Genomic DNA, 21,902 nt, shown 5'->3' with positions numbered 1-21,902 from the left:
CTTAACACGGAAACCGGTGTGTACGTATACACAGGCGTGCATGCACACAAGCTCGCATAGATACAAAGCAATTACGCTCCAGTCCTAAAGGAGGAACATATATGCTTACTACAACAGATCACAAGTGATTGCCTGAAGCATTTTTCAGCTTAAGAGGACTAAAGGAGGCACACCCTTTTGCCGCCAGCATCAGGTCGATTTGCATTCTGTCACAGCAGTTTGGGGCATCTTTTCCTGATGGTTTGCTGCTACCTATAGCAAATCCTTGGCACGGCCAGGACTCCCAGGAAAACACAAAGTATGTGTGCCCCCCTCCCTGTAAGAGTTGCTTTCAGAAAGCTTCAGACAACCAAGTCATAAGTCAGCAAGTCCCAAGTCGGTCTGCCTACCAGTGGATTTTAAATCAATGTAGATGGATGAAAGAAAAGCAGTGATTTCCCCTTCCTGTCATGACCCATAGCGCCAGAATAAGAAACAGCAAGTAAAAAATAGCAAGACTGACATATGGAGAGAGAGATGCACGGAAGAATTACAGGTGCCATCACGTAGCTAAGATCTGGGGTTTTTGCAGATACAGCACTTGATTCGCTCGATCCGGTTGTGGCTGCAATTCTCAAGGGGGACTGGAGGAAGAGGCAAGGGAAGCCTTCTCCCCAGCCACGTATCAGCCAACCTGCCCTCCTCCAAAGCTTTGCTGAGAAACGAGGCGACGGCCCTTCAGGGAAGCCTGGCTGGGGCAAGCGAGTCGCCAGGGTCCGGGCTGCAGGGAGCAGGTGGCCCCGGCCGCTCGGGGAAGGTGTGGAGCAGCCGGCTGAGCCCTCCCGGGCAGTGCTGTGGCTTGTCAGCTCACGCCTGCCTGCTGCGGGAGAACAGGCATTTCCAGGCCCCGGCCCCGTCACCCCAGCTCGGCTGATGCATTTGGATACACGCCTTTTGATGTGGGCTTCCTCTGAAGGCGTGCGAGCCAACTTATATAAATCTTAACGCTCTCCTGTGCTAAGCGATTAGCGAAGACCTACTGAAACCTGTTTTAAGAGAACCTAGCATATTCTGCCCAAAACGGGCTGGAGACAACCAGGCCAGCCACTGAGCTGGATGACTGGAGGGGCCATTGCCTCCAGGAGCTTGAAGAAATGGCCATCAGCTAACCCCTGTGGCTGGATGAAGGCACGCATTTACCCTCCCCTTCTCAGTTGAGTAAAGATAACACCACTGGGAAAATCCCCTTTTTCTTCCAGCGTCAGCAGGACAAATCCCAGCAACCCTCCAGGGAGTCCACAGGCTCTCCCAAATATCCAGCGGAGACACAGAGACCCCACCACAGAGCCCAAAGGAGAAAGGTCCCCCCAGCGTAGCACAGTCCACTGCAGTACAGCACCTTCCCAGTGGTGAAAGGAAGGGAGAGGAACTCCCATCAGACACAAGCCAAGTCTGTATCCTGCATGAAGGTGTATTTATCAACCCTAATTAACAACCCCGTCTTCTCACACCCTGGCACACCTGCTAATTAGCACACATGAGTTAATATCATTTTAACAATGAATTATCACTTTGGCAGAAAAATGGGAGTCACTTCAGTACAGTGACTCACCCTGAGCACAGCAGCAAGGTAAGATACAAAGAGCATCGGCCGCCGCTTGCACAGGGCTATGCAGACCATATCTCTTTAACTATGGCTTACTTTACAAAGGCAAGGTGCTTCAAAAATTCCTGATTGTATCTGTCTTATTTTCCACCTGCACAAACAGGTGGCCTTGGAGAAGCATCCTGTCTCCATCCTCCAGACAACTGGAGCCACTCAGGTCTTTCTTCAAGTCATTATAGCCATGGTGGAGTTTCTAATGGTCCCAGCCACTGTGATTATTGCCTGCTTTGGTCAAGCATGTTTCAGGACATGACCCAGGGCCCACCAGGCACTTATCTGCCAGGAATGACCCCAGGGGAACATGAAGGTGCTGATGCCAACACCAGCTTTGGTGCTACTCCAAACATCCCGTAACCACAGACCAATCTGTCAGCACAGGCAGGTACCCCAGCACATGTTACCGCAACATTACGCCCCTTTTTCACATAACACTATAAACTGCAGCCCTACAAATGTGGCCTGGGCTTCAGAGTTCAAGCCAGCTCTTGCACATCACTGTGGATGATGTGACCAAGCCATGCACTGGCTTTCACCCTGGTAACCCCCCTCCCCTGGGAGCAACACCCACGCTTGTGCCTGTGCAGCCTCATGCATCTGGCAGGAGGGGCTGTGACCGAGACTACTGCTAAAGCAAAGCGTTGTCTCTGTATAGGTGGGGACACAGTTTGGCTCAAGCCATCTTATATTCAATAATAAACTGAGGAAGAAAGTCAACTTAGCCTGCATTTTTTTTTTTTTTTAAAGCATCAGCTTTCAAAAACTGGATCTCTGTGATGTAGAAGCTCACAAGAGGGCACTGGTGGAAAACCATCACACCACCATCAGAATCAATTTCTACCCCCTCAAATTGACATTTAACGCTACCTGCCTTCACTTTGTCCAATAAAAACCTGCAAACCAGCCCTTGACAATTAAAGAACATTAACACCATGAAAAATTATACTAGATTGAACGTATCCATAGTCCCTGTTATCAGAAAGATTTTCTCAGCCTCATGTTTCTATTTGGGATTAGGAAAGGAGCTGTGAAAGGCAAGTATTGTTCAGCCACAAATAGTTCCCCTTCAGCCTCTACAAAAGTAAGGTAATGAACTACAGGGTGGGTTTTTTTCCCTTTGGAGAGGTCAGCAGATATATCAACTCATGGGAAAACTGATCCCCATTGTTACACTGCATGGGTAGTTGAAAAAGGTTTCTAATGAGCTACAGGGAGTGGATGCTGGCAATGAGCCAGCACCCTTGCCTGCAAAACCAAGACAAATGACAAGAGACATGAACTACCTCTGGAGCAAGCACAAGTTAAAATTCAAGGTTTGCATTTCATCGTGCTGCTTGTGGCTGGCAGCTCTCACACCAACTTTGCGGTGTGTACGCGGGCACTTTGCTCACAGACACTCGCCATGCATAACTTCACAAGCAAAGGTAGGGCTCCGTCTCTCTTTACCAGGACCCTCCAGGTACGTGCAGGTAAAATACACACCTCTGTGTATACAGCATTAGTATCTATAGAAGAGGCTTGCTTCTAGTCATCTAGCCTCAAGAAAATACCTGCAATGGTGAAGCTCTTCTGGACACAGACGCAAGCACGCATGCACAGACGTACCCAAAGTCACCACGAGCTTCTGCACCTCCTCAGCACTGGGATAGTTTTATAGGGTGCCCAACACCATCTGGCTGCACATGGTGGCTCCAACCCAGCTGCCTCTGAGCAGGGAAGCGGGTACCACTGCAACACCCCGCATTGCACAAGCCTTGCAGCAGCACCCGTGAGCCCATTCGGTCCTTAACGCAACCGCCACATGGTGCAATGATGAGCCAGAGTTTAACAAAATAGGGACTGTTCCCTTTTTCGATGGGAAGGCTCGAGGAGGAACATTTTATTCAAGACCTCTAATCTAAACACCTCCTCTCATTTCTTTGAAAGAAATAGGCGGTAGCTGCTGTCATTTTCATGCCGTACTCTGACACACTTCCACCACATCCCTGCCAATAGTTTTAATTTTGTTGGAAAAAATCAGCTCAAAATGAGAGTGACAAGCTGTACACTGGTGATGATGCTGTCAAGTGATGGATAACGTAGGTTTACATTAGTTGTCAAAATTTTTCAACACTAAAAATAAGTATCACAGGCTTTTGGATTCACTGCATTGAAGTATTAAACATACAGGTTATTCATAGCTTCAAAAGAGCTCAAAGCCAGGTAAAACCAGCAAGGTGTGACGTACAGCAAAGGTCTCTGAGCATTACTTATTTTGAGAAGAAAAAACAACACTCCTGCCATTCCTTGCCTGCACCAGCCCAACAAGAAAGGGCCCAGAGCCGCAAGGCTGGGTAATTCTGGGAAAGCCCAGGAAAAGCAAGGAGGTTGCTTCAGGGCTGACATTTCCATTCAAGGGATGACTTCTCCCCAAGCAGTGACCCGTTGATGGACACTGGCCAGGCAGCAGGCTGCCAAAGGGGACATTGTTTTTAGGGGTAAGATGGCACAGGAGGCAGGGGGGGAAAGACAGACCATTTACAAACCAAATCCAGCTTGCTTATTCCCTCTAAGTCACTGAGATGACTAGCACAGGCAGAGTCGTCCCCATATTAGGCCAATATTTATAGCAGAAAGAAAATGAAGCATCATAAGGAATTACTAATTAGATGTTATCATAATACTGTGTAGAAGTGTGGAGCAGCACTCCAATGTACTTTATAAATAATTAGCAAATTAACTTTCACAATACCCCTGTGAGGCATGTATTATCCCCATCTTCTGCACAGCCAAGCGGAGAGTGAGTGATTTGCTCATGGCCACAGTCCTTGAGCAGAGGTGGGATTACAACAGATGCCCTGGTCCCCTGTCACTAACACCTGATCCAGGCATGGCCCGATCACCCACAGTGAAAACCTGACTCAAAACATGCTCATGTTAAGTTAGCCAGAGCACCTGACCTGCCATCTATGTTTTTATGCCAATGGTGAGAGGACAGAAGATACCTGTCCCAGCGTAAAGCCCATGAGTACCAAAAAAAGCACGGTGGCACAGTTGGCTTAAACATACTGAAGTCCATGTTGCTGCCTTAAGGGGAGACTCACCCTACAGCCACAAGCTCCCCTCTCAACACATGTACCAGTGCTCATGGCAGGCCAGTGGCTTGCTGGTTCAGGGGACAGCTTGAGGTGAAAACTGGCCCTGCTGGAAAAAAAAAGGCAGAGTTTGGGCAGAGAGGGGTCCCCTGCCCTCGCCAAGCACATGGCTGCGTGAGCACAGGGATGGGACATCAAAGAGGAAGAGGGAACTGGGAGCCCACTGGTTACATCTCCCATGCCATCAGACTGTGAGCCACGCTGCTCCTCTCTCCTAGACCTCTGCTCCAGCCACCAAGCAGGGGCTCCTCAGTTATCACCCCAGCCCCGCGCATCTCCATGTACTGGCCCGGGCTGCGTTTTCCAATTCCTTGCCACTAGGATGAAATGCACTCGCAGCCATGAACTTGGGGGCTGAATTCAGGGCTGACTGAGCAGCTGGCCCAAACAGGCACGACTCCTTTCACTCTAGGGATAAATTCCAGCTTACACCAGCATGAGACCAAGACTCAGCCTCTTCCCTTGCTCTCAGGAGGAGTGCGACTGACAGCATACCAAAGCCCGAAGTTTATTCAATGGCTCAGTCTCCCCCTGCTCTTCCCAGAGGAGGCATCTTCTCACAGCTCATGGAGAAACTGCTTCACAGGCACAGAGCCAGGGGAGGCCGGGTAGCAGAGACTGCACCAGCCACAGACGGACCTCACCATCCCCATCCATCCCTCCCACGCTGCCCGCAGAGACTGCAGCCCATGGCTCTGCCGTCCTTCCCCCAGAGCCAGAGATGCACCACTGGAAGGGACAGTGCTGTACTTTCAGTGTACAGTACTTTCCACTCTCTCCAGCGCTCACCTGCCCATTGGGTGGAGAAAGGCTGACTGCAAGCATGTGCAGGTGAATCCCCGTGGGCTCCTAATGTGTTGGAGGCAGGAACTGGGGGGAAAAGTCCCTCCACCCCTATCAGAACCAAAGGAAAAGACTCTGAGCGACTGCCCCTTTCCAGACTTAGCAAATTGAGCATGCAGCTTCAAGCATGGACTATAAATATCTGCTAACTCCACTGGCACAACAGAAAGCACCCTTCCAGTAACTCTTCTGTCTGTGCTGCACTTCCCTGTGCATTCAACTCTCACCTTTCACTGGACCAAGCAGGCTAGCACAAGTGCCCTTGCTCCCTCCCTCCCACACTGAGCTTTATATTGAAGGAGAAGACTACGGCAGCATCAATGCCATCTGCACACATCCCCTCCTGTCACTGACACCTCCACCCTCACGGTGCAGGGGTGATTGACACATCCAAAGCCATGTCACTTTCTCAACAGCTCACTATTCTCAAGCAGTGGGAATAGGCAAGTCAGGGAAGGGAACAATCTGGCCAACAGGACGGGCAGGAGAACAAACAGTTATGGAGGCAGAGGCACGCACTCTGTTTCTTCAAACTCTCCATGAAAGCATGCAGTGAAATTGAGGATGCTCTTACACAACTGCCTGCACAGCCCAAAGCGGGCTTTGGGAATGAGACTGGCCCAGAAAGCTCCTGCTGCAAGCCCTCACACCACCTTCCCACCACCAGCTCTGCTGCAGACCACACCACTGGGCAGACCCAGGCTAAAGGCACGGTTTCCCATCGGCTGGTCCTCCCTATGAAGTACTTCGAGATCCTCAGAGAAAGAAACAGTACAGAAACATAAGATGCTGCTGTTACTGTCTGCTGGATGCATGTTAAGAAAGTAGGCAGACCTGCATCTATTTTAGACATGCTGCATAAAAATAAAAGATGCTGGTTGACTGTGCGTGTTCTCGTTTTTAGAAAACACGCTCCAATTTATTTCTTCTCTTTTTTTGCAAATCTTTACAGCCAGACAGTAAACACATTTCCTCAATGTCACCTCAATGAAAAGAAGCCCCAACTTGGTTTCAACCTCCCCGGACCAGTGCACAGCACAGGAATCACACCATTCAGTTAATACCTCTCTCCTGGGGGGCCACGACCTGACAGCCCTCACTTGCAACCTGACCAAGCCCTCTGACATGAGCAGAGATCTTGACTTCAGGTTCTGCCCAGAGTGCTACCACTACTGACTTTCACAGGATGACTCAAGGTTATAAACACTATAACTGGCAGGCAGGGCTGGCACAACTGTACTTGCCATTGCCCAGAGGTCTCAGAGAGATTTAAGGAGATATGGCCCTCTGGTTTATGTCTTAGTGCTTTCCCTTTTTCTCCTTTTCCATTAACTTGTTCTAGCTACTTTAGAGGTCTTTTTCCCTTTTAAAAACCCACATCAAGTTATTCCACTGAAAGACAAACACAATTTTATCAGAAAGTACATGCTATATTTCTACTTTTCCTATTTATACTTCCCTCACCCACTGCCAGGACACAACAGCTCATATAACTATATTACTGTCTACTTGTTTGCCAGTACTGTGCTCCTCATAATGAACAAATCTTTAATTTCAAGGCATAGTTTGTGTCCATCTACAGTCTCTGTCAAGCATCCACAGTGGTGGTGCCCATGCCAAGTCTGGGTATGCTATATTACAGTGGTCATGCAGTGTGAATCACTGACAGTTTTGTCTGGATATAGAGAGATCTTCACCATGAAGATGCTGCAAGTAAAAAGTGAAGTAGGACCATGTTTTCCAGAGAGGTTGTGCAGGCTCCATCCTTGGAGGTTTTCAAGACCTGCCTGGAAAAGAGCCCTGAGCAGTTGAGTGTGGTCCCAGAGCTGGCCCAGCTTTGGGCAGGGGGTTGGAGTGGAGACCCCCACATGTCCCTTCTCACCCCAAAGACTCACTAACGCCAGGCTCAGGGGCACCTTCCTAAACAATCATCAATCAAATGCCCAGGACCATGCCTGGCAGACAGGGCAAAACTCCACATCAAGGGGAGATGAGCCTTTCATCAGCGTTGGGTCCACCCAGCTATGCTGCCTTGAAGCTTCCTCACAGCTTGTGGAAGGGTTTGATCCAGTCAAACCATGCCTATGACCATGACAGCTAGATCCTCCTCCTTCCACACGAGCTGCCAAACACGCTTACCAACTTAGCTCTAGGGCCAGCCACAGCATCCCCAACCCGTTTCAGTCCAACAGAGCTGAGGACACACTTAAGCAAACAGGTCCCTGCTCAACTGGACGACAGCAAGCGCTGAAATAGTGCGAGCACTCACAAAAACACTTTCACCAGCAAACCTGAAAGCCACTGACTTCCAGAGTTCTGTAGTACTACTTGGTGGCAGCAGGATGGCAACCTCCTGTTGAGTCCCTAGCAGCCTGCAAAGCACACCTCTGTCTACACTCTCATTCCCAACCCACAGCAGAGCAAATTGGGGGATTTCTGTACATAGCTTGGAAGCCAAGAGCAAAGCATGGCAGGGGCATGCTAAGATAGGGTAGTATTGAGAAATACCACTGGTGCATTTCGCTTTGAAAAGCATCAAAATTACAGGAAATTGTTCAGACTCCCTTTATTAACAAAACAAGAAACTGAGAATCATTATCAGGAAACACTGTTTAAAAGTTGGCTCTTTCTCACAGTTAGCAGGCAAGGTAAGGAGGTGCAGAACAAGAGCAGGAGAAAAGCATGAAGCAACTGGAAGTGTCTTCTCTGAATTGCAGTGCGAAGTCTTTGGCTTTCTTTTGATACCAGTAAATTTAAAAGAAAATAAAGAGTCTCCAAATCTTGTTCCAAACTACTATTTGGAAGAAGGCCACAGACAAAGCAGGCAAAGAATATATGGTTTGTGATACTCAAACAACGGCCCTGCTCCTGCAAGCCCACTCTTGAGCATTTGCAAACCAGTGGCAACACTGACTGACAGTACATACATCGGGATACATTCATGGTGTTCCATGCTCACCTTTGGAAGACCCGCATTAAGATCTGACCTGAGCCTGCAGCTTCTAACACCACTGCCACGTGACCTTGCCTTTATAGTTGCACAAATGTGTTTTTGAATGCTCAGAGAGGCATCATATCTCTCAGTGATCCCTAAGACTAAGAGTTCATATACAGATTAACTGCTTAAGCAAGCTCAAGGGCAGAGACCTGGTCTGCTTTACTGGCAAAAGCCTCATACTCTGAAAATCATAATTGTTCTAGAACTGCTGATTAATTTTCCTCATTTGCACTCTTCTTCCCCTCTTTTAAAGTCCTGCTGTATTGGCTTTGTGTGGCAAGGGTTTGGTAGTGGCGGGGGGGTTACAGGGGTAGCTTCTATGAGAAGCTGCTGGAAGCTTCCCCTGTGTCCAACAGAGCCAATACCAGCCGGCTCCAAGACAGACCTGCCGCCAGCCAAGGCCAAGTCCATCAGCAATGGTGGTAATGCCTCTGGGATAACAGATTTAAGAAGGAAAAAAAGTTGCTGGGACAGACAGAAATGGCAGCTGGAGAGAGGAGTGAGAACACATAAGAGAAACAACCCTGCGGACACCAAGGTCAGTGAAGAAGGAGGGAGGAGATGCTCCAGGCGCTGGAGCAGAGATTCCCCTGCAGCCCATGGGGAAGACCATGGTGAGGCAGGCTGTCCCCCTGCAGCCCAGGGAGGTCCACGGTGGAGCAGATCTCCACCTGCAGCCTGGGGAGGACCCCACGCCAGAGCAGGTGGGTTCCCAAAGGAGGTTGTGACCCCACGGGAACCCCGCACTGGAGCAGGCTCCTGGCAGGTCCTGCGGACCCATGGAGAGAGGAGCCCACGGAGCAGGTTTTCTTGCAGGACTTGTGACCCCGTGGGGGACCCACACTGGAGCAGTTTGTGCCTGAAGGACTGCACGCCGTGGAAGGGACCCACGCTGGAGCAGTTCGTGAAGAACTGCAGCCCGTGGGAAGGACCCACATTGGAGAAGTCCGTGGAGGACTGTCTCCCGTGGGAGGGACCCCACGCTGGAGCAGGGGAAGAGTGTGATGAGTCCTGCCCCTGAGGAGGATGAAGCGGCAGAAATAACGTGTGATGAACTGACCGTAAACCCCATTCCCCATCCCCCTGTGCCGCTGGGGGGGTAGGTAGAGAATCTGGGAGTGAAGCTGTGCCTGGGAAGAAGGGAGGGGTGGAGGGAAGGTGTTCTGAGATTTGGTTTTATTTCTCATTACCCTACTCTGGTTGATTGGTAATAAATTGAGTTAATTTTCCCCAAGTTGAGTCTGTTTTGCCCATGACGGTAATTGGTGAGTGATCTCTCCTGTCCTTATCTCAACCCACAAGCCCTTTGTTATATTTTCTCTCCCCTGTCCAGCTGAGGAGGGGGAGTGATAGAACGGCTTTGGTGGGCACCTGGCATTCAGCCAGGGTCAAACCGCCACACCTGCCTGTTACTTTTATTTCTTATGAGCCTTTTCAGTATTTGTCTGTTACTTGAATGTTAAAGCCTCATTTGTGATTAAACACAACATTTGAGAGGCGGACTCCAATGCTGCCTGCTGTCACTGTTCCAACTGTAAGAAGCTCTGGGAGATATCAGCGTATCAGGGCAGATCCTTCTCTGCATAAGTCTGTGTGACCAAAGTTATTTCTCTCCTATTCTATTCCCACCCCCAAAAATGTGATTAATACACACTGGGATAGCTGCATGGTATGAATAGTAGTGGGTATGTATTAAAGTGGCAATAAATAGGGCAAAGGCAGGGACAACATAGAAATACATTGCAGAGAAATAAAATAGTTCATTTTCATCAGCTGCATTAATTGCACAAAAGCAGTAATCAGAGATTGTATGCTTAAGTATGTCAAGAATGCTGCACTCAGTAACTTGAAGAAATTACTTTTATAACTCGTCCCACTTCCCCCACTGTAGCCGCACTCAGCAGATCAGGAAACTCTTCAACTCTTCAAACTTAAATGACCATGTTGCACATTTAGGGGTTCTGCAAAAACCAGCTGAGCTATGTGGAGGCCAGCTGAGGTCAGGCCAGATGAAGTTGAGCCAGAACAGAGGGTGTGAGCATCAACCTTCTCATCCATTTAAATGACAGTCGGCTGCAGGAAAAGGGAGCCTCCTACATCAGCCATGGATGAAAGTCCTGGGGAGACCCCTGCAAAAGCAGAATAAAAAGTGCCGAAGGCCTCAGGCCTCCTGCACTCTTCACATTAGTTGATCCTGCAGCACAAGTGATCCAGAGCCTCTCCAGGGAGATGCTTCCTCTTTTTCACTCTCCACTGCACTCTCAGCATGGATCTCTGGCTAGTCCTTAAAGCAGGTATCTCCTGTGATATCATCTTGCAGGACACAAGTGAAGAAGCTCTAAAATCCACAGCAAAAAAGCACAAGCCCATAGCTGGCAAGGAGGGGTTAATCAAGGATGTCCATCTATCACTGGGCTTTGGAGTAAAGGATCCTAATAACACAGATTGCTGAGGCCATGGGAGTGTTAAACAGGTTCCAAGACACCTCCTTTCTCCTCAAACCTCCTCAAAAATGACACAGCCAAATGATGCAGAAGGGCAGAGACCAAAGAGCAGGAAGCCCCAGCTGTACATGCCCTAGAACAGGGAAAAGGAGGGGCAGACCTCCGAGTGGTTGCATATTTATGCAGTAACAACACTTGAGAAATTATTTATTGCAGGCAGCATACAGATGCACAGTTCAGAAGCGAGATGCACTGCAGCATTCAGAGAGACACCTGTGTCAGAAGCAGGGTGCTGCAAGCAGAGGATACGAGTGCTGCAGAACAAGTAGCAGCCCCTTACAACCAGGAGCCCTCTCCATGGAAGCTCAGTGCCTGAGACCTCCAGGCAATACCAGGAGAATCAAGAAGGACTGGTCCAAAGTACATTGTGGAGAGGTCAAAGTTTTGCAATATGTTTCACTAAACTGTTTCCCTCTCTTCAATCAGCCTTCAGCAGAGTCCAAAAGCACTGTGAAGTGGCTGGCTTCCCAGCACTAGGATAAATTGTCCCAATGCACTGGCAAGGAGAGACTGCAGACAGTGGTAGAAAGCACCAGGCTGCAAGACTTTTCCCCTCTATGTCAAAGCTTCCAAGGGACATTGCTTTTTCCCCTCTATGTCAAAGCTTCCAAGGGACATAGCTGATGAACTAAGGAAAAAGTGGCACTGCACAAGAGGAAATCCTGTTGAAGTTGTGCTCCATGGGCTGCCCATGACCTCCACTTCTCCTTTTTGCTCTCGTTAAGCAAGGTGCAGCAGAGCCTTTCAGGCAGCCTCGGAAACTGTCCGTCATTCCTCAGCAAAAGACTTAGCCATGGGATTGATTTTAGACTCATTAAAAACACCCTTGATTTTAACCAGAGTTGTGGTACCTGCTTAAAGCTGATCATCATGCTTAAAGGTTTTTCTGCCTAGGAGTGAATGGTGACACGTCTTTACTCAAACAGGCACCAAAAGAGAGGAGGGATGTGCACTGTTGGCCAACAGCATCCCCAGGCAGCCACCTGCCCCCCACCCCTGTCCCTCCTCGCCCCACTTTAAACTAGTCCACGTCAGGGCTGCCACGTCCTGCCTACGCGTTTCCACCTCCAGTCACCCACTAGCCCTCTTCTAGCACCCTGGCTCACAAAACACAGCTGGTCAAAAAAACACATTCTTATTTTCTGGCCATTTTGGCTTCCTGAACTTGCTTGTTGTGCAATGAGGAAAGCACCAGTACCAGTGCAAGGAGGGGAGCGGGAACACATGGCCCTGATTAAAAAGATAGCTCAAGCTCAGAGCCATGCCTCCGCCACTCGGCAATGAAGTATAGAAGGGAAACGGGGCCAGCTTATGGCTAACCAGGTGAACAATACACGGCTTATATACTGGATCAGTACCTTGGTCTGATTCACAACCACCCTGGCAATGCAGCTGTGTGACAGGGCAGGATGCCCCAAGCTGGAAGTGCCGAAGATTTGCTCTTACAAAACCCAAGCCATACACAAGCATGAAAATGTCACACGTGATATTCTCCTTTCCACACACACACACAAAAAAAAAGGAATTAACTTTTGGTTTTGCTGTGAAACGAGCAACAGCATTAAGAGCAGCAGCCCCTTTGACATTAGTCAATATTTGATATGGTGGAATGGGAGTGAAAGGAAGAGAGAATGAAAAGGAGACCTTTTACATTTTTCTCTTATTTTTTTTTAAGATGCACTGTCAGTCTATATCCTCAATAAATGTCTGTGCATCTCTTTATAATGTAAATGTCAGCCTTGCAGTGGATTGGAACCTCGGGATTACTGCACTGGCAGAATTAACGTATTAGACATAAAAACCATAACATTTCATTATCCATTGTAAACTGCATGTGCTTTCACTCTAGGGAAACTGGAAATATCACCCAATTTCACTATCATTTTCTGTTAACAGACTGTTCTGCCACGTATTCACACACCAGCATATTCAGTTTGATGATATATCAGTCTTCTAGTTTCATTCTTCTTTCTCTACGATGCTCACATTTTTTTAAATCAATTTTTTGTTCTGTTTTTGTCTCTGTGAAGGTACCACACTACAAAACCACTCAGTTGAAAAAAAACTTATCCTGGAACAAAAAAAATGGATCATATTTGTCAAGCTGAAAACACACCAGAAGGAACCTGACCTGACATCTGAAATAAGGGTAGAAGGCAACATGGAGGTAAGAAAACCTCGAACACAACAGGCAAGACTTTGACTCATTTATAGGCACGCTAGGGTCTAGGGTCAATACTGAGGCACTAGAGAACAGAATCTGTTCCCTTCTGCGGCTTAAACTCCCTGTATTTTTCCTTCCCACTATTAGGCTGGCTGCAAATTCAAAGATTTGCATAAGCCACAGATTTTGTCTGTCTCTTTGAAAGGTCAAAAATTAGAAGCGGCACAAGCAAACACACATGACAAATAGGCCAGCTGGCAGCAATTTGGAGTGACCACATGGAGGAAGTGTGGAGAAGAATAAGGGCAGGAGAGGAGCCTTTAAAAGCCTGGGTCATACATATATTGCAAGTTACAGGGTGCCTCAGGGGAATTTTTTTATTTAATCAGTTTTGTATCTTTGCAAAGATTAGTGACCAATGATCCAGATTTAGTGCTGTCATGTTTCTGTAAACATTTCTGAACATACTTTCTTTGATAAAACATGCAGCTGCTGACACGATTTTTCATATAAACATTTCACTATGTATTACATTGTGGATTTCAAAGCAGCCTTAACATTTTTATTTCTAAGAGACCACTCATTCTCCTCTGCAGGCTATAGAGCATCGCCCTAGGACAGAGAAAGGAAGGGACAAGTTAGCAGAGCAGAAGGAGGGTGGGCAGAAGCTGCAAACAGATACAACAGTAAAAGTCTTTACCAAAACCACGCTGGTCATTACTCACATGAGGGCGTTACAGAAGTAAGTAGGAAGGTAGGGAAACATTTGTTGTCCCACGTAGCTTCTGGAATGGAAGAGAAAGATTAACAGGTCAACTTCAAACATCAAGCCAGATGCACACAGCTGGTGTTAATCTGCATGACCCTCATTATCTGCGACAGACCTCTGCCAAACTATGGCAGCCAAAGAGCTGGCCAGGTTTTTATCACTAACATCACCTCAACCTATTAATGCAAGGGGGAAAATAACTCAAATCTAAATTGCTTCTCACTATTTGTTACTGTTTATATCTTGCCAGAGCCACAAAACCCAATTAAGTTGGTTTCCCTTTGGTTTGCAGTCGGTCAGCTCCAGGCACTCAGGGCTGAAGTATCTGGGGCTGCCAGTCCTGCAGGGAACATTTACTTGTTTAAAAGCAACTCTTTCCACTGGACTTGGGTTTAGCTAATTGTACCATTTCTATTGATCTTGAGTTTTATAAAAAGCTTGGCTCCCAATTGCATGCTGTCAGCAAAATTACTCTTGGGGGCCAAATTGGTTTAGTCTGGATCTCACAAACCAATAAACGGGAAGCAGTGACGTAGGTTTAAGGTAGTAAAACAGAATGCATTTAAAAAATAAATGTCTAGAATGCCTGTCCAACTAAAGTAGTAAAAGGTCACTTATCCCCAGCAAATATCATCACCACACACTGTTCAGAGATTGGAAATGTGAGTTGATTGACAACTCCCTGAGCACCATCCAACTGAGATTTTCTACAGCCCTTCTTCCTGACCAATCATCTTTACATCACCTCAGAACACCAGTTTGTGGGAGGGAGAGCTTACTGATGGCTCATCATTTAAAATGGTTGTTTTCCCACAACAAGAAAATGGGAAGAGGAGAGCTTCCCATTGCCATTCGACCCACCACAATGCACTGAGTCCTTTCAAAACCTTCCCAGGCTCTAAGTGCTGTAGATGTTGTAACATCATCAGACACCTGCCAAATAAATAAGCAAGCTCCGACATGCCTCCCTCCAAACCCGCAAAGCAATTTCCATCCCAGTACGGGAACTTGTACCGGGCTTTAATACTCTCTTCACTATATCCCCTTCCACAAAGAAAATCTGTGCCCGCTGCTACAGGAACACGCTTAATCCCCGTAAGCAGATGTCAGCCTCCAAAGCTGAGAAAATGACTTTGTCTTTAGGATCGGGGAATTTAAAATGCAAGAAGTTGAAATGCCCTGATGAATTTGGTAACTTAAACCCCAAGAGGAAGCACCTGCTTTCTGAATAGCCACCCAATTAAAAGCCTGCCGCTGTTTTATGCATCCATAATTCAACATGAATGATCTTTTACTAGTTGACAATATACCAGCTATGGTCAAAGAGCAATGCAGCTGAAAAGAGAGGAGGGACCTGCCAAGAGCAAATGGCCCGAATCCTGCAGCATTGTCCCATGCAGTAGCTCTTAGACAAAAACTTCTGAGCTGGGGTTGCTACACAAGGATCCACCAAACTCTGCACAAGCTCCAACAACAACCCTGGAGGGACACCAGTTCAGCCCAGTGGTAGATTTGGGGCCCAGATCCACATCTCAGATGCATAGCTACACCTCCCCTCTCCCAGCAACCCAGTCACAGAAATAAAAGCATCTCCCTTCACTATACAGCAGGTAAAGTAAGGCTTCAGTATGCTGCAGGTAAGATAAGGCATCTTCCCATTTATTCACACCAGCAGGCAGGGATGGGGAGGGGAAAACCAAAACAAAAAACAGAAAAAGGGGATTTTCATCAAAAAGTAAACAAAAACAAAAGCCAAGAACACATGGGAATGATCAGCTTCCCTGCAGGATTAGCAACCACAACAACAAAAAGCAAGAAACTGTAGCAATTCCCTTTGCTGAAGTAGAAATAAAGCAGGCAGGCTTCTCATCACAGCCTGCTTGCCACCATGCCACCCAGGGAGAAAGGAGGCAAGGCTGGAGCAGAGGCTGGAGCAGGACCCTCATCAGGCATTAGACAGCAGCTTCAAATATTCAACCGAGGTCCTGATCCATCTTCACGCCAGCTAAGAGAAGGTCCCACCAGTTGCTAGGCCAGGACAAAGTCACTCGGCCATTTACCAAAAAGTCTTGTTTACCTTGTGTTGGTTGTTGCTTTCTCTCAGCACAGACGGGTTTTCAAGAAAGAAATGCTTTCCCTGTAAACAGGCAGAAACTCAGCTAAAAATAGGGTCCCCACACACCTCATGGAGCAAGGATTTGGCAGGAGAGGGACTGTGTCTATAAGGAGTTCAGGCAGGACCAACAGCAGATCAGCAACCTTTCTGGGAAATTTTATCTGCACTACCACATGTGCACGAAGGATATCAGCTTGGAAGTCTTAAAACACACTAGCATGAATCCTAATGATGGGCAGAACTGTCATTCCGCTACGATTAAAATCGGCATCGATACCCAGGGCCGGGCCGGATGCTTCCCCCCTTTCCCACCGCCTCGGGAGAGGTGCAGAAAGCCCCGGAGAGAGGCTGCACTGGCCTCGGTGCAGTGCTCAGGCCGGCGGCAGCTTCGGAGAGCTGCCATCGCCATGTGCTCCCTGCAGACTGGCTCCTCGAGCACGCTCACGCCAAACACCAGCTGCTCTCATGGAGCACCTGTGCCAAAATCCTTCTCCCGCCCCACAAAAGCCAGCCCCTGCCCTACCACAGAAGGCTGCCCCAAAAGCAGCTCCCTCTGACGTGAGGCATTTCCCTCCCTCGCCTTGGCTAGGGGCTGAAGAGCACACGCGGACCATGAGCCAGACTGAGCCCAACCAGACTTTTATCCATCCAGGCCAGCAAGTCCCCAGGAGAAGCAGACCCCAGGTTTCCCAAACTAGAGAGCAACAGCAACAAAAAGCCTGCCCCTCTTCCTCATCCTTGAGTCCCTCTTGCAACAAAACCAGGGTTGGAGGCAGCCCTCACATCGCTACCAGCCATGCCGGGAAGCAAACGTGCTGTGGGAGAGGCGGAAGGCATCCTGTAATTAAACACTGCATCGAAGCGCTCACGTGTAAAGAGGACAAGTTAAGATTAGGCAGACAACCTCAGTTCTGGCATCTTCTCAGTTTAGCTTGCTTACAACTGTAGCTTCAATAATATGTATTTAACATAGAGGTTGGGATGCACACAGTTTTTAACATGTCTTTTGAAAGGTCCACAGAAAACCAAATGAAATTTTTTTTTAATTTAAATTTTTCCATGTAAATTAACCAAAGTTTGGCTAGAATATCTACAGTTTCCTTACCTTTGTATTTTGTGTAAGAAAAATCTGTGATACCTGACTGCACCAAGGTCAGCACACTCCTGTTTTCTCCACTCAGAACTCCCCTCAAACAGAGCTCCAGCCTTCTTAGGGATCCATTTTGTCTTATCTGCAAAGGCCTTTTCTTCTCTTTCGCTATTCTAGAAGCTCGTAGTGAAACCCAAACATCCCGAACAACTACTGTAAATCCCCAGTCCTTTTTTCTGATTTAAGAATGGCTGCAACAGTATAGTATCATCATACAGTACTTATCCTTGAAAACATGTAACTCCAATTCAACAATCCTATTACATATGCTCCTAGCATTTGTACAGAAGAGATTTAGCTCTTAGCTTTCCATTGCTTTATCTCTTTCTGTGTTTGCCAGCACAGAAATTATCTCGGGCTATAGACAGGTCATGTCCAAATGCCTCTCCTATCTTCCTGCAAATCTGGAAAAAAAACCCAACTGTCACGTAGCTTGCACTACCCTGTCAAGCTTCCTAGCTCAGCTTTTAATAGCCACCCCTCTGAAGTGCAGTGGAAAGAGCCGGTTATGCCACCTCCCTAGCATCCCGTCTCTAAGCGATGCTATCAAAAAGACAACTTGTGCAATCAAAGGGTCTGTTCAATCCTCTCCTGAGGAGCGCAGGGCAGAGGGAACCTGTGTCATGCTCATAAGGACTGGAGTCACTTCAGAAGTGACGGCAGTACAAGTCTAACAAGCTAAAGGGCAAAGAGCCTGTCTAGACCAGAGCAGTCAGAAGGGGAGCTCCCAAGAGCACAGACGGCAAAAGAACAAAATGAGGGGAAAACAAGAAACACAGACACATGCACAGATGGAAAAAACCACCTTCTATATTTCAGTGACTTGCCCTAAAGCCTGGGGCTGGGCTGTTAGGGTAAAACCACACTAGCATACCATGCTGCTGGCAGGGGGAAATCGCCCTGTCCTGCTCTCTTCTGGCTCTGACACCCCCAACCTGCACATACGTCTTACCGCACAGCCATTGCCAGCTGCCCATGGCCCTTCCCGTGCCCAACACTATTCATGCCAACTCACTGCTTTTGTCAGCAAACTGAGCCACCATCGAGCTGTCTCCATGTCTCAGCAACACACCCACCTCTTGCATAAAAAAAATTTAGAGCTAAAACACTTCTGTTTCATTTATTCCAAATGCACTGTTCCTACAGGCCTATCCTCCATGATAAGCGTAGACATTTCTTGAATCATCATCTCCTACATCTAATACTGAAACCCTGTTTTAATGCTGTTTTGCCATTCACCTGCTAGGGATATTCTCTCTCTTTCACTGCGGTACCCGCTTCTGTGCTCTTGCCCAAGACCTGTCTCTTACCTCATCCCATTTTTTCCTCCTATCACGCCTCCAACACATTCTTGACAACGCATAGTTTAGTCACCATTAGCAAGTCTAAACCCCGGCTATGCAGCATTTGCCAGCAAGACAGCTCTATCTCCGTGAGAACATCAGCCCAGCTTTTTAAATACACAGCTCTCAGCAGGTCTGACGCTGCAGCCCAGGGACAACCCACGGAGCAGGCAGCGCTCTCGAGAAACTTGCCCTTTATGTAAAAGTATTAATGTAACAGTGGCACTTACAGATGCTTTTGACTCATCTTGCAGTAGCTCCACTCGGGGAGCGCTAACTGGAACATATAATGAGAGGAAAGGAAGGATTAAGACAAATGGGATCTGCAAGGTGGTTTTGTCTGCACTGATCACCCCACCAACTAAATATTGACATTAATACTAAAACTGAAGGGCAGGAGATGTCACTCAGAGTACATTTTCACTATTAGTTCAAACCAAGACCATGAAAGGGACAGCACGACCCAGGGCTGCACATTCCCACTGGCTCCTTCACACCACCCGAGCATGGCTGCACCCACGTGTCAGTCAAATCAAGCTGCCCAAAACCACATCTGACAAAACCAGGTCATTTTTCAGCCATGCGGCCTGGGAGCGCTGGTACTGACACAAGCAAGACAGTAGGAACATGGGGCCCAGCAAAGGAAGAGGTGAGATAATACCGTCCCCTTCAACAGTAACTCAGTCCTGGAGCACTAAAAAAAAAAAAAAAAAAAAAAATTAAAAAAAAAAAATCACCCAGATGTTCAAGAAAGTAATTTAATTTTTTTTTCTGAAAAGTCAGCCAAGAGAAACAGGGAGCAGGCTGCAGTCAGCCCCAGCCATGCTGCCTCAACACCACCAACGCTGCTCAGAACAGTTTCTTCTGTGTTTTTCCCAACCAGCCTCTAAGGCAGATTGCTGGTTTGGCTTCAGCACCTGTGGGGAACATCCGATCTTGTCCTGAGAGCACAGCATCCCACCCCACAATGAGCCATTTCCGTTAACCAAGCCAGAGTTTCACTAATGACATTGCCCTACCAAAAATAAAAATTAAAAAAAAAAAAAAAGCTACAAGGTGCCTAGGAAAAATCCCAGCCTATTCTGCTGAGCTGCATCTTCTCTCTACCCTTGGAGCACCGTGAACTCCTTTAAACATGCTGTTTTGCTCTGCCCCTGCAGCTGGACCCCGAGGTATGCCTTTTGCAGCCCCTCACCCCTGACCCACTGCTTCCGACATCTGTTTCTCATCCTCTTCCTCTCCCCCTCTCTCTTATCTGGCACATTCCCACCAGCCTACAAACCCAGCCTTTGTCTTCTCCTCTGAGCAGCACTGATCCCCATGCCCTCTCCCCACCCCTGCTCCCCCCTGCCACCCGGGGCTATTAACTGCACTGTGGTATTCAAACACTGTAAAGTTTAGGACCATGTAAAAGTTGGCGGGGGTGGGGGGGTGGAACAGCCATTGCGCGTATGTCGAGCGGTTTTATTTAAAACACAGCTTATACCTGAATCTAGACACCAGCAATTGCAGATACAATTCCTTCTGCCCTCACCTGGCTGCTGGCCACCTGCCACCGCTATGTCCGCTTTCCTCATGCCCTCCTCCACACCTCCCCAGGACCAGCTCTTCGCCGTCTGCTTCACCTATCGCCCAGCGCGCCCCACGCTGCCTGCCTTCCTCATGGCTCCCACCAGCCATCACCCATCCCGACATCATTCCTCCAGCAGCCATACACGTGCATGGCCCCAACTCCAAGAGGGCCTCTGGGCAGTACTGCAGCACAGGCATTGGGCAACAAGACAGCGACGGCAGCAGCCATAAACCCTTTTGCCACATTCCTGCCTTGTTACCACATCGAAACGGCAGCTCCTCCAGCCAGCTCTGGCGTTACTGCAGGCACGCCATGCATGCCAAACTGAGTATGCGCTTCCAGAACAGAAGTGACACGGTGCCGGAGGAGCTCACCCAGGGGCACAGCAGACTGTCATCAAACAAGGCCCTGGTGAAAGAAGCCAAACATCTGAAAAGATATGCCGTGACTTGAACTGAAGCATCGCAAGCCTCGGGGAGAAAGTACGTGATGTGCCGTGATAGCTGTCATGCAGAAGACCAGACTGGATCGAGGTCTTCACCTTTGGTTTCTGTTCTGCAAGCGATTCTCCAGAGCAAGAGCAGCCCTTGCAGAAATGCCTCCTGGCTGAACAAGCTCATCTATGCTCGCAGCAACATGAACTTGCTTTCACAGGTACCTCTGGAAGATCCCCTCTCAAAGGACATTCCCAAGGATTCCTGGACAAAGAGCCCCAGGTGCAGATGATCACCACCCTTGTTCTATCCTCAAGTTTCTATGAATCTATGTATCAAATAAATCAGAGGGCAACCTCCCCTCTGCTTGCATTTCCAGCTTTGCCTTCAAATCAGCCTCTGCAATGTTACTGCTTCTCCTTCTTACTGCTCTTTTTGTGTCCTGGTCCTGTCCAAGACTCTGGCCTTCTATTACACTGTTTGCTACATTGCCAATATTATTTTCTCTGTGCCCACCCAGTCTTTCTCTTCCTTCAAACTCACTCTTTGCATCAGTTTCTCCAAAGACACCATCTTCCAGTTCATGTTATTGCTTTCTTTATGATAGGGCTGCAAGATCTGAGTTTTTACAGGACTGAGCACATCCGTTCCAGACCAATGTCACAAATAAATCCTCTCAGAACAGGTGCAACAGCATCAAACAAGGTGGCAATATGCATGATTTTCCTGCACCAGATCACTGTTTATACACATACACACACATAAAAATACTTGTAAATGCTTTTTTGAGAGGGAGGTGGGACCAGAGAGCTCTTCTAACCTACACGATTCTACGATTCTGTCATTTTTTTGCAAGGAAAATAATAAAGACTAGGACTGGAAACGGCACTGCTCACTTGACAGCATACAGCAGAGGTCTTCTTCCCAGCTCCACCATAGGGCCACAGTGTGACCTTTGCTGTGACATTGCACTTCTCAAAAAATCACAATTCATTCCCACTAATGCAAATATGACATCAAAGGTCTTCTTTTGCAGTGCACCTAGTAATCTACCAATGAAAAACTGTGATGTAAATAAGTAGATAATTGCTACTATGCTTAAAACTGAGGAACATCGCTACAGTATAACATATTATTATTGTATGACCTGAAAAAACTTGTAAATATAAACCAACAGTGAAAGCCCTCACTGCTGAAAAAAGCATTTCACACTTTTCCCTTTCTTCAGTCCT

General features: G+C 47.8%; 1 protein-coding gene across 2 annotated transcripts in view; it reads right to left on the bottom strand.

Moving 5' to 3' along the window:
• The window catches only part of TIAM1 (TIAM Rac1 associated GEF 1), a 194,290-nt gene that overhangs the window by 121,538 nt on the left and 50,850 nt on the right, over positions 1-21,902 (bottom strand). The window contains exon 3 of one of the 2 annotated variants that reach the window (XM_075033837.1): positions 14,011-14,070. The exons of the other annotated variant lie outside the window; for it this stretch is intronic. The gene's annotated coding sequence lies outside the window, so the exon portion shown is untranslated. The remainder of the gene's footprint in view (positions 1-14,010; positions 14,071-21,902) is intronic. 2 annotated transcript variants of the gene reach the window in all.

Source organism: Buteo buteo, chromosome 8 (assembly GCF_964188355.1).
Source record: "Buteo buteo chromosome 8, bButBut1.hap1.1, whole genome shotgun sequence".
In the NCBI taxonomy this organism is placed as follows: Eukaryota; Metazoa; Chordata; class Aves; order Accipitriformes; family Accipitridae; genus Buteo; species Buteo buteo.
The sequence above is the reverse complement of the archived record's forward strand: the minus strand, read 5'-3'. Positions and strand labels throughout refer to the sequence as shown.